Source organism: Mustela erminea, chromosome 11, assembly GCF_009829155.1.
Source record: "Mustela erminea isolate mMusErm1 chromosome 11, mMusErm1.Pri, whole genome shotgun sequence".
NCBI lineage: Eukaryota > Metazoa > Chordata > Mammalia > Carnivora > Mustelidae > Mustela > Mustela erminea.
Window position 1 is genome coordinate 21,340,136 of NC_045624.1, and position 11,563 is coordinate 21,351,698.

At 45.9% G+C, this 11,563-nt stretch overlaps 1 long non-coding RNA gene across 2 annotated transcripts in view; it reads left to right on the forward strand.

The window, feature by feature from the left end:
• Nucleotides 1–4,782, forward strand: part of LOC116569259 — a 45,281-nt gene extending 40,499 nt beyond the window's left edge. For both annotated transcript variants that reach the window (XR_004276937.1, XR_004276938.1), the window contains one exon: nucleotides 1,982–4,782. This is a non-coding gene — a long non-coding RNA (uncharacterized LOC116569259). The remainder of the gene's footprint in view (nucleotides 1–1,981) is intronic.
• The last annotated feature ends 6,781 nt before the right edge of the window (nucleotides 4,783–11,563 follow it).

Sequence of the window (11,563 nt, forward strand, 5' to 3'; positions counted from 1 at the left end):
TCACATGATTCCTCCCGTCTGTAACACACGCACTTAAAATTTTTACTTCCTGATTGAGCCATCAAGATTACGTAAAACATAAATCAGTCTAAATACCTAAAAGCAGGAATTTTAAGGGGGAAAAATGCTGTTTTCTTTTTCTGTTTCATTACTGACATTTGAAAAAAACCAGAGTGAGTGTGTGCCTGCCTATTTGTACTTGGAAACAAGAGACGGTTAGGGATTTTTTTTTTTGTCCCCTCCCTTTCAGATTGAATCAGACTTTGCTTTCATTATAAAAATAATGTAGCAACTAGATAGACCGTGGGAGTGGTAGAGTTGCAGGACTGAAATCAAAATGGTTTCGATGACTGAGGGATGTTCATGTACTTACTACTCTTTTCATGATGTGAATGAAGAGTGCAGCATCTGTCAGAAGGTAACAAATGATCTGATATCAGAATTATAAATGGCCATTTAGCCTTCCTGCTGCCTGCTTTAAATGAAAGTAATTTCTCACAGGCCGGATGACACTTGTTTTATCATGGATCTTAAAATCCTTCACGTTTTCTCAAAGCAGTTTTGAAGTGGTCATAGTAACAGCATGACATTTGGAGGGGCTTTTTAAGTAGTCCTTTCGCTAGAGTTAATTAATTTCATTAACTCTGGATGTTTTTCTTTCCTGCTTTTCTCTGACAAACAAGGGCCATAATTGCTCACCTATGTATCTTTCATGTTCCTTATTGTTTGGGGACTACTGTTTGAGGACTTGGTGTTTTGTTAAGTTGTTTCAGGAAAAGAACAAGAACGCAATCGATTGCTTTCAGATAGGTTAAACTTGGGGGTTTGGTTAATTTTCTGTCAAATTGTACTGCCCTTGTAGGGCCAGAATTTCATTTTATTTAAAGAGGTGGATTGTAGGAGATAGTCCCCCAAAATTTAATGGTGACTTGCTTCAGGGATTACAACTATCCTTTGGTTTGATTCGGATGTACCTAGAACGAGAGTTGAGGAACATGGAAGGGAATGTGTCAGACTTACAGGAGGAAATTACTTCTTTAGAAATGCAACCCTCAGATACAACACCAAAAGCATATTCCATAATTTTTTTTTTTTAGAAATGGGGTAATATGACTTTGTCAAAATTTAAAATGCAATGCTCTTTGAAGCTCTAAAATAGAGTAAAATAAATTATCCTTTAGGAAAGTTTGTGGGAATCTTCTCTGGGGGAGAAAGTAGGTCAGGATCTTCTCTTCATAAAACCGTGGGGCAGAAGTTCTTGCCAGTATGGTGATTGGTGAGAAAGGAAGCTCTTCTCTTGGGTAGGCAGAGGGTCAGAAAAAGAATGATCCGTGCTAGGTCCTGGATGCTGGAACTTTCAAAGGTATCAGGTAGTCCGATGCTTTTGTAGGCTTATAAAAGTGACCAGGGAAGGACACTTGCAAAAGATCTCACGTGAGTTCGGGGGTTTAAGGTTAAGGCCAGTATCCTGACTGTTCTGGGGAAGATCTGTTCAGCCAGGGGCGATAGAAGACCATTGGGGTAGCCGATGTGCAGCCAGCAGCAGTAAAGGTGCTAATGCGTGTCCGGTGATGTCAGGAGTTACGTGTCGGGTGGTTTCAAAACACTGCAGTAAACAAGGTCAAAGTGTCCCATTTTGCTGGAAGGAGGTTTGTTTTTACGAGCAGGACAGTACGTGGGTGAGGTAATTTTTCAGAACAAACCGAATTTATATGCTTTCTGTTTGTTTTACTTCTGGGGCTTTAAAAAATTAAGCAGATGAGATTAAGTAAGGGTCACATTTTTAAGCAGAATTATACTTTCCCCGTTTTTATTTTCTCTTGGTTTTCTGTAGTTTTCACAGAGGAAATGAACATAATCCTGTTGGAGGGATTTTTAAAGGCAGTTTCAGGGAGCAAGAGATGACCCAGTGCACAGTAACTGCCAATCACATTCACTAGTAAAATATTCCTCGTAATTGTGTACCTTTCACCTTCTTCAGACAGGCATGTTACGAACCAGAAAGTTAACGGCGCAGAATCCTGCTGACTTCGTGGTTCTCCTCTCCGCGCCTTTTCCAACCTTGAACCTGAGCCTTGCTAGAGGCTGGCGACTCCGGACATGCATCTGAGCAGTTATCTGCTGGTGGCCTGGTTCCTGAGGTAACAAGTGGGCGTCCCGGGCGAGTGTGTGCTAATAACGACTGTGATGCCACGTGGTGCCCAGAGGTCGCTGCCATCTGTCCCGGGGACTCCTGGTCCTCGGGGCTTCGGAGATGAACTGTGAACTTGGGGCGTCCTGCGAAGTGCAGGCATCGCGGAGTGCCCCAGCGAATCTGGACGTGAGCATAAACACAGCTTTCAAAGTGAAAGCAGGGGCCTCGAGGAAGGAATTGCCCTCATGTCATTCTGGACCTGCTCACTGTGCTGTGCCGGGAAACAGAGTAAGTTTTGTTTGTTTCTTTGTTAGCCAATCGCTCCTACATGTTTTCTCTTGCTAACATTATATTAGACACTCCGTATCTGGCAAACGCCAGGGTGTTTTCCCCCTTCATTGGGAAGTAGGATATGAAGTTTGTTAAATAGCTAATTGCTTCTTTTATCTTTTCTGTCCTTCTTCCTGTATCTAGCGCCCTGCCGGCTTGCTTGTTAGAGATAGCAAGAGATTGAAATTTATTATCAGAAAACAAAAAGCTCTTTTTTTTTTTTTTTAAAACAGTCTGAGAACTTTGCCACTAATTAAATGACAATGACACAGGCAAAGCTTTTTCCATGGTGCAGCCAGGAGCACATCTAGCAAAATAGCCCCAGCTCACTGTCCTTATTTGTGTTGGGAAGCAGAAGGGGTGCGTGTCTGAGACGTGTGTGAAAACAGAGAGTCCCCCCGCTGTGGGAACTACAGGCACTGGGTGGGAATGGTGCCTGGACAAGAGGCTGGAATTTAAAAACCTGTCAAGAAATGGAAAGGGGCTGAGGAATATAAATTATTGATGATGTTGGAAAAACAAGACAAAACAAACAAAAAACCAGACTTCTCATAAGAATGGGATAACAATGTACAAAGACCTAAACCTGTCAACAGAAGCTGAAGTTTTTCTTCATGTTAGAAAGGGTCATGGAATTTATAGACAATTTGGGGCTTTAGACTTACAGATTTATAGAAAATGTGGAGCTTTCAGAAAATAATTCAGAGGCATCATCACCTCTGCAGAGGACTTCAAGACAGCAAGCCTAATTCTGACACTTGACCCCCGTCTTCCATTTTTGTTTGTTTGCGTTTTACCTGATCCTAGCTTCGGAGCGGTTGCATGACTCAGTGCCGTTTTAATCCCAACTTCTGTGGTTTTGAAACTGCCCCATGAATGGAAATGCAGAGTAGTTTACGATTTGTAACTAGGTTATCCTTCCTCCTGAAGTGGACTGTTTTTACCGTAGAGTTCTCTTGACTTTTCTCAACTTGAACAGTAACACCTAGAAGGTAGAAGGAGGCAGTGGAACTGTGGTGTGGCACCGGAAACAGAAATTTCTAAATCTGCTGTGAATACTGGGATACTGTAAATTTAAATTGGGCTTCTCTGCCCTGGGAAGCTCACATTTTTATCTCAGAGTGGTGGTGGTAGGGCTTGGGGTGTCTGTTTTTCATTTAAAACATTCCAGGCTCCTTAAATGAATGTCTACGAATTATTAATTCAGCAAACTTCTTTAAATATCTTCTTTATGTAACAGTACGGTGCTCAGAGCTATAGTTTAATCACAATTAAATTTACTGAGATTTGGTTTGTAAATTAAAGATTGAGGACGTTTGAAACAAGGGTGAATGAGCAGAGCATTACCATCGAAACGGTTTGTTAAAAGATGGTGCCAAGTGAACAGGGCTGTCCCCTTCTGAGCTGCCCCTCCTAATTAAAGGGGAAGGTGGCTGCCATCTGTCTTCTTTCATTCAAGGCAGTAGGGGGCCTGGAGTGGAAGGAAGCACCCCCCCCCCCCCCGTATTTTTTCTCCCACTCTTTTTCATAGTCAGCTTTCTCCCTAGTCAGTGACCCAGAAGGTCATTGATGATCTATCTGAGAATGAATAGTAACATAAGCATGCAAGGCACTTGCAGGGGAAAAAAAAAAAGTTTATAACATGTGCTTATCCATTTAGAATTCTGCTTGGATTATGTCTGAGAGTGTTGGTAATCTATGTGTTGGTGTCTTTACTACTCTTGTTCCTGAAGACACTACTGACAGGAAAAGTAGGGATTTTTAGTTGTATTGATTTAACTTTTTCATGAAAAAATTTTTACACTCCACTGGGCATAATCAGAAGATGGCAGCATGTAGCTAGCCAGTGGGGACGTCCAGAAATGCTGTTCTTACCAAAATCAAGACTACCTGTTAACTGTGATACACACATGTCATCGCAGGGGAAACCGAGGGCAAGGGTACTCACCCATGCCGGTATTACTCAGTGCTTACCAAGGCTTACTGGACCGGTCGCTGAAACAGCTCACATTGTTTATCCTTTCATTAGGCAATAAGCCTTTTAGCCCCTTTTTCATAAGACTAGCTTATTGGAGAATTTAATTTGGGGTCATGGCTTTTCATTGCTTTTGAAATGTCAAGTGCTCTAACTAACTGATTGAGCTTTCTTGCCTCAGTTTCTACCTCTTTAAAGAGAAGGAATATGTGCTGCTTTCAGAAATATTTAAGAGACTATGAAATAATGTTTTGTCTTTGATAAAAGCTTTATTATAGGGGCACCTGGGTGGCTCAGTGGGTTAAAGCCTCTGCTTTTGGCTCAGGTCATGATCCCAGGGTCCTGGGATCGAGCCCCATGTCGGGTTCTCTGCTCAATGGGGAGCCTGCTTTCCCCCGCCTCCCCCCCACCCCACCTGCCTCTCCAGCTACTTGTGATCTCTGTCTGTCAAAATAAATAAAATCTTAAAAAAAAAAAAAAAGCTGTATTATAACTAAAAAATCCCAGCATCTTTGGTTGTTTCCATTTTCAGTTTTTATGTACCTAAGCAGTACTCCCCAAGCAGTAGATTTGGACTTTCCAGAATATTCTGGGTGTTAGTACCTTCTGTGACAAGGAAATGTGATGTCTGTTAAGCCCTCAGTGTTTGGAAAGCCCAAATGAGAGAGTCATGTCTGTAATTTTATTTGAAGTTCCCCTGCCCCATTGCCATCAACTTGAGTGAGCTTTCTTTTTTTTTTTTTTTTTTTTTTAAATAAGTATTGTTTTTTTTTTTTTTTAAGATTTTATTTATTTATTTGACAGAGACAGATCACAATTAGGCAGAGAGGCAGGCAGAGAGAGAGAGGAGGAAGCAGGCTCCCTGCTGAGCAGAGAGCTCGACGCAGGACTCTATCCCAGGACCCTGAGATCATGACCTGAGCCGAAGGCAGCGGCTTAACCCACTGAGCCACCCAGGCGCCCATTGAGTGAGCTTTCTTGTGGATGTGCTTATGTTGTGGAGTCCAGGGAGAGCAGTGTGTAGGTTCTGGAGACACTGATGTCAGTCTGGGTGATTGGAGGATAATGAAAAGTAGACCGTTTCCCAGTCACTAAAGGGTGTGCCGTGCTCAACAGGCAGGTCTTTTTGTCGTCTTCATGTAACAATTTTAGATACTCAGCAAGGTGCTTCAGTAACTGTCGTTTCTAAGATAGCATTTAAAACTTACTTGGTTCTGGGGCGCCTGGGTGGCTCAGTGGGTTAAAGCCTCTGCCTTCGGGTCAGGTCATGATCCCGGGGTCCTGGGATCGAGCCCTGCATCGGGCTCTCTGCTCAGCGGAGAGCCTGCTTCTCCTTCTCTCTCTGCCTGCCTCTCTGCCTACTTGTGATCTGTGTCTGTCATATAAATAAATAAAATCTTAAAAAAAAAAAAAGTACTTGTTTCTACCTGTCTTTTACTTATTTCAGGGGAACTAAATAAATGAACTGAATGGAACATATCTATAAAGTGTGACTCTGAAGTAATGTGATTAAAATTTTAAGGCACATAGCAAAGGACACACGGACATGCCATTGACTTTTGCCTTCTTTATGTATTCCGTCAGCTGGGAAGGATTTAAGCTGCTAGCGCGGCAGTGCCGTCTTTGCCAAAGACACACAAGTTTTTGTTTGCTATCGCCTTAAGAGCCTTCCATCCTTTGTTTTTTTGTTGTTGTTGCTGTTGTTTTTTAATTTATTACCCCCTGGGGTAGAAATTCTCTGTCCTCTGAGGATAGGAAGGAGCCAGTAATTAGGTCTGATGAACTGACTTAAAATCAAATAACTGACCTGAGTCATTGATTCATGTAAACATATAGTGAGGCACCTATTATCTTCCAGTGCGAAGGACTGCAGATTCCAAAGTGAGCATGCCGGGGGCCAGGCCCTCCAGGAGGACACAGTGGCCGGATCAATGACCTGTACAGAGGTAACAGTACATCCAGACAGGTACCCTAGCAGAGACCCACACAGTGTTGCTAGGGCCCAGGGCCAGGGGGTGGGGGGCGGTTTACAATAAAATGTGATGGAAAAATAAGAATTGTTGTACATATGACTTATAAAGGGGCTTACATAATAGAATTCTGAAAATGAAAGCCCTGAAAAAAAACCTTTTCTATTTGGAGGAGGAAGAGATTGGAATTTATTTCTGAAATAAATTCTCAGCCAGTTGAAAGCCTTATGAGAAAAGGTGTTCCTTCTGTAATAGACATCTTTTTTTTAAGATTTTGTTTATTTATTTATTTGAGAGAGAGAAAGCGTGAGCAGGGGGAGGAGCAGGGGGGAGAGAGAGGGAGGGGGCAACAGTGTGAGGCAACTCAGAACCTAGCCCAAAGCCCAGCATAGGGTTCAGTCTCATGACGCTGAGATCATGACCTGAGCCCAGAGTCAAGAGTTGGACCCTTAACTGACTGAGCCACCCAGGCACCCATATAGCCACAGTTTCTTTTGGTTAAGAAAAAAGAGATGTCTGGGGTACCTGGGTGGCTCAGTCACTTAAGTATCTGACCCTTGATTTCAGCTCAGATCGTGGTCAGGGTCATGAGTTCAAGCCCTGCTTTGGGCTCCGAGCTGGGCATGGAGCCTGTTTCAGGTTCTCTCTCTCTGCCCCTCACCCCTCAAAAAAGTTGTACCTACATAAAAGGGGGGTCTAAAAAAACTTTTTTTTTTTTTTGGACAGAGAGAGAGCGAGCACAAGCAGGCAGAGAGGGAGGCAGAGAGAGAGGAGGAAGCAGGCTCCCTGCTGAGCAGAAAGCCTGATGCGGAGCTCGATCCCAGAACCCTGAGATCATGACCTGAGCCGAAGGCAGAGGCTTAACCCACTGAGCCACCCGGATGCCCCTAAAAAAACTTCTTGACATTGTTAGAATAACTTTTTTCTCCAAAGGAGACTATTTTGAAGAATGGTTCTTACTTACATGTTAAAAGTCGGTACTTCTGAAATACTCATGTATCAAACTGTGACACGTCATAGTTACTGCTGAGAATTGGCCTTAGAGCTCGTGGGGGGCATGAAGCTTGCTGGCATTTCTAAGCATGATGGGAGAGAAAAGGCTTCACGTCTTCTCTCATGTTGTATGCCGTGGGGACAGTATTCCTCTCCTGTAGACAATCTTCAATCTCCCTGTGGATCAGTTCATTTAACAGTCCCCTCTGGAGTGTCACTCTATGCCAGGCACGGTTCTGGGAGCTGATCAAGGGGGCTGATGGGCTGTAGACCACAGATGCTGGTGCTCCGCAGCTGCGCTCACTCTGAGGGGTTGTACATCCAGACCCCGTTTCCTGGGTGCTTTTCTGCACCTGGCCACGTGGGGATGGCCAGAGGCTGCCCTCAAAGAGCTTCTACAAAGGTTCCGTGCACAGGGGACAGAACGAATGTAGAGAGAGAGATAAATGTGCTGATACAGAAAGAGCAAACCACACATTTGAAGAAAAGAAAGCTTTGTTGTGACCAGGATGACCAAGAAATGCTTTACAGGTTAAGGAGCATTTGAGCTGGATGTTGACAGAAGGGTAGCATTGGACTGGAGGACTTGGAGAGAGAGTGTCTACATCCAAGGGAAGCTGAGCAAAGGCAGAGAGAGGGATGTGAAATTCCAGTGGACAGAGTGGGCAGTAACTGGTTTGTTGTTGCCGGGCAACCGTGTGTGCAAAAGTGACTAATGAGAAGATAAGGCGGCCAAGGTCTGTTGAGGCCGGATCCGGGAAGGCCATGCATGTCAGACGACTAAATGATTTAAACTCAGTCCTAAGCCACCAGGGAGCAGTGGTAGAGTTCTGGCCATGAGAATGACAGTGGGAACTCTTCCTGAAGGAAGCCTCATCGGGTGTCCTGCGCGTGAGGCGGTCGGCCAGTGAGAGAATCAGAGCGTGAAGCCTCGCGAGCTGGTGAGACAGTCCAGGAAGGAGGGGAAGAGGGCCCAGGTGATGGGGGAGAGTCGGAATGGAGAAAACTAGATTTACGAACTGCCCAGATAACCACAGTCGGCTGGTGGCGAGGAAGGATGGAAGCAAGACACATTTTAATTTCTTTTTTTGAAAAGGTTTTATTTATTTGAAAGAGAGGGAATACAAACAGGGAGTGAGCGAGGGAGAAGCAAGCCTCCTGCTGAGCCCAAGATCTGGGATCATGACCTGAGCCGAAGGCAGACGCTGAGCGACTGAGCCACGAGGTGCCCCCGATTTCATATTTTGGAGCACAGGGGCCATTTATGACGTCTCTGCCCTTTGCCAGGCATTTCACCTGCGTCCTCTCATTCAGTCGTGTCCTCGCGCTGAACCATTGGCACTGCTGTGTTTGTTGCAGAGACGAGAAACCCAGGGCTCGGACAACGATCTGTCTAAAGTTGTGCAGCTGCAGGGTATAGAGCAGGGCATGGCAGGCGTCCCTGACTTCCACGCTCATGTTCTCCCCGCTCAACTCAGTTTGGGAGACAGCAGACGAGAGAGAAGGTGATCTCTCTCTCTGTTACTTTGTACACACGCAGCTGAAGCGCAGGTGAGACGTCTGGTGACTGGAGACGCGGCACTGAATCTCGGGGGCCAAGTCAGGAGGAGCACAGTTTAAGAATCAACCGTGTGTTTATTCAGTAAATACTTGCTGAGTGTCCTTCGGACCAGCGCTCCATGGCAGACGAGTACGGCGGGGAGGGAGCGAGCCTCAGTCTTGATTCACAGAGCTGCAGGCCAGGGACGAAGACGGCACCCTGGGGGTTGGGTGCCACGCAGGGGGAGGGGCACATTTGCTATAGGAAAAGCCACCCAGGGGACATAACCGAGTCTGGGGACACAGAAGGTCTCTGAAGAGGTTGTAGTACTTAACGTGACACCCAGGGAGGAGTGCCAGGATAAAGCAAAAAAAGGTGTATTCGAGGTACTGGAAATAGAATGTACCAAACCCGGAGGTAAGACAGAATCACAGCACATCTGAAGAATGGACATAGGTGACTGGAAAGAGATAAGAGTGCATCAGGTAAGGCTAGAGAGGCAGCAGTCACTAGATCGGGAAATGCCCCAGAAACTGTGCTAACGAATCCAGTTCCTTCCTTCCTTCCTTCCTTCCTTCCTTCCTTTCTTTCTTTCTTTCTTTCTTAAGATGTTACTTGTTTATTTTAAGGAGGGGAGGGGCAAAGGGAGAGAATCTCAAGCCGACTCCACACTGAGTGCAGAGCCTGACATGGGGCTTGATCCCATGACTGAGATCGTGACCTGAGCCAAAATCAAGATACTTAACCGACTGAGCCACCCAAGCACCCTGCTCCCCAACCTGTTACTGTCTGAGGACAGTGGGGAACTGTTGGTTAATTTTAAGCCCTGGGGTGACATGGTTAGAACTCCTATTTAGAAAGACCATGTTGGGGTATCTGGCTGGCTCAGTCAGAAAAGCATATAACTCTTGATTTTGGGGTGGTGAGTTTGTGCCCCACGTTGGGGGTAGAGATTATGTAAAATAAAAATAAACAAGTAAGTAAATAAATAAATAAATAGATGACTGTTTTGTTTGCTGGAGAAGAGATTGTAGGAAAGAAAGTACTGGAAGCAGGGAAACAGTTTAGGAAACCGTTGGGGAGAGGAGTCTGGGTGAGAAATGTTAGCAATCGGTGTAGAGAGAGGCTGGGTGATATTTAAGGGCGGTCGATGTGTTGGAATTTGGGGATTTGGAAGATGAGGGAGAGGTATAAAAGTCAACATACAGGTTTGTTTTTTTTTTAAGATCTGTTTATTTATTAGAGAGTGAGAGTGCGCCAAGTTGGGGGAGGCATAGAGGGAGAGGATCTCAAACCGACACCTGCTAACTGGGGAGCCTGATGTGGGGCTTGCATGACCCATTAGATCAGGACCCGAGCTGAAATCAAGAGTCGGACACTTCACTGACTGAGCCACCCAGGCGCCCCAACATGAGGGTTGCTGATGGACAGCTGACCTATTGCTGGTACTGAATGAGAGGACACGGTGGGAGGGTCAGACTTGGGGTTTGGAATTGTTAGGTTTGGTTATCCTGAGTATCCCGAGTAATGGGCGACCACGGTAATTGAGACCTGGATGTCCAGATTTCTTACTGCACAAGTGAAGCAGTTCAGGGGGTGATCAGAGAACAAACAAGGTCGTGAGAGCAGGTGGGTGAAGCGGAGGGTGGAGGCTGCTGTGGGAGATGAGGGGGTTTTCACGTGGAGGTGGGGGTCACAAGATTGTTGGCCGGACTTGGAGCAGAGAGGGTCCGTGCGGAGGTCAGGCCCCACCTGTTGAGGAGGGCGCAGAGGCTGGGCACTGAGGTGTGCCCTGAAAATGGGATTTCCGTGGACTGTGTGACAGCGTTAGCAAGTGAAGAAAAGCAGGGGCACCAAGACCAACTGAGTAGGACCCAGGGCGACCTCTGAGAGGAGTTTAGGGGTGGGAGGAGGTCAGGGAGGCGGTTTCAAAAAGTTGAGTCCTGGAAGACCTAGGAAGGTCCGGTCCGTGCTGAGGATGGAGGTGTGCAGCAGGGCCCCACTGACACAAGGCTCAGGAGGAAAGGACCGGGAGGGACCCGCACCCGCTGAGCCCCCAAGCCCTCAGCACCTGTGAGAGAGCAGCTCCTCGGAGTGGCGGGGGTGAAGGGCAGGCAGGCAGTTAGGGGGTGTGTGGGACTCAGGGGCAGCAGCAGGTATAACCCCCACTTGCAACGCATGTTTAGTTGGAAGAAGAGAGGCTTATGTTAGCTTGAGGAGTGAATCGGCAGTGGCATCTAATAATGAATCTGGCTCTTTTGTATTTCTTGGCAGTCTTCTAGAATTCTCCATGGTGTGTCCTATTGCCGGTCAGACTATTTACCCTTTCTGTGCTTCATCTGTAAAACGAGGGCCTGCCTCACGGCGTCGTTGTGAGGGCCCCGTGAGTTGTAAAGCAGTGCCTTGGGCACAGTAAGTGATAAACGAATGAGGGTACCTAAAAACCAAGAAAGAAACTAAGATCTACGTTAAACTAACAGATCATCTTTATTACATGTAATATATAACGTACACATGCCATCCTGCTTTAAGAAGCATTAGATTCTCTGAGTATTCCCCATCACTGTGCACCGCCAGGGAAACAGAGGCTTAGGGGGTTGTAGGGAACTCACTCCAGGTTG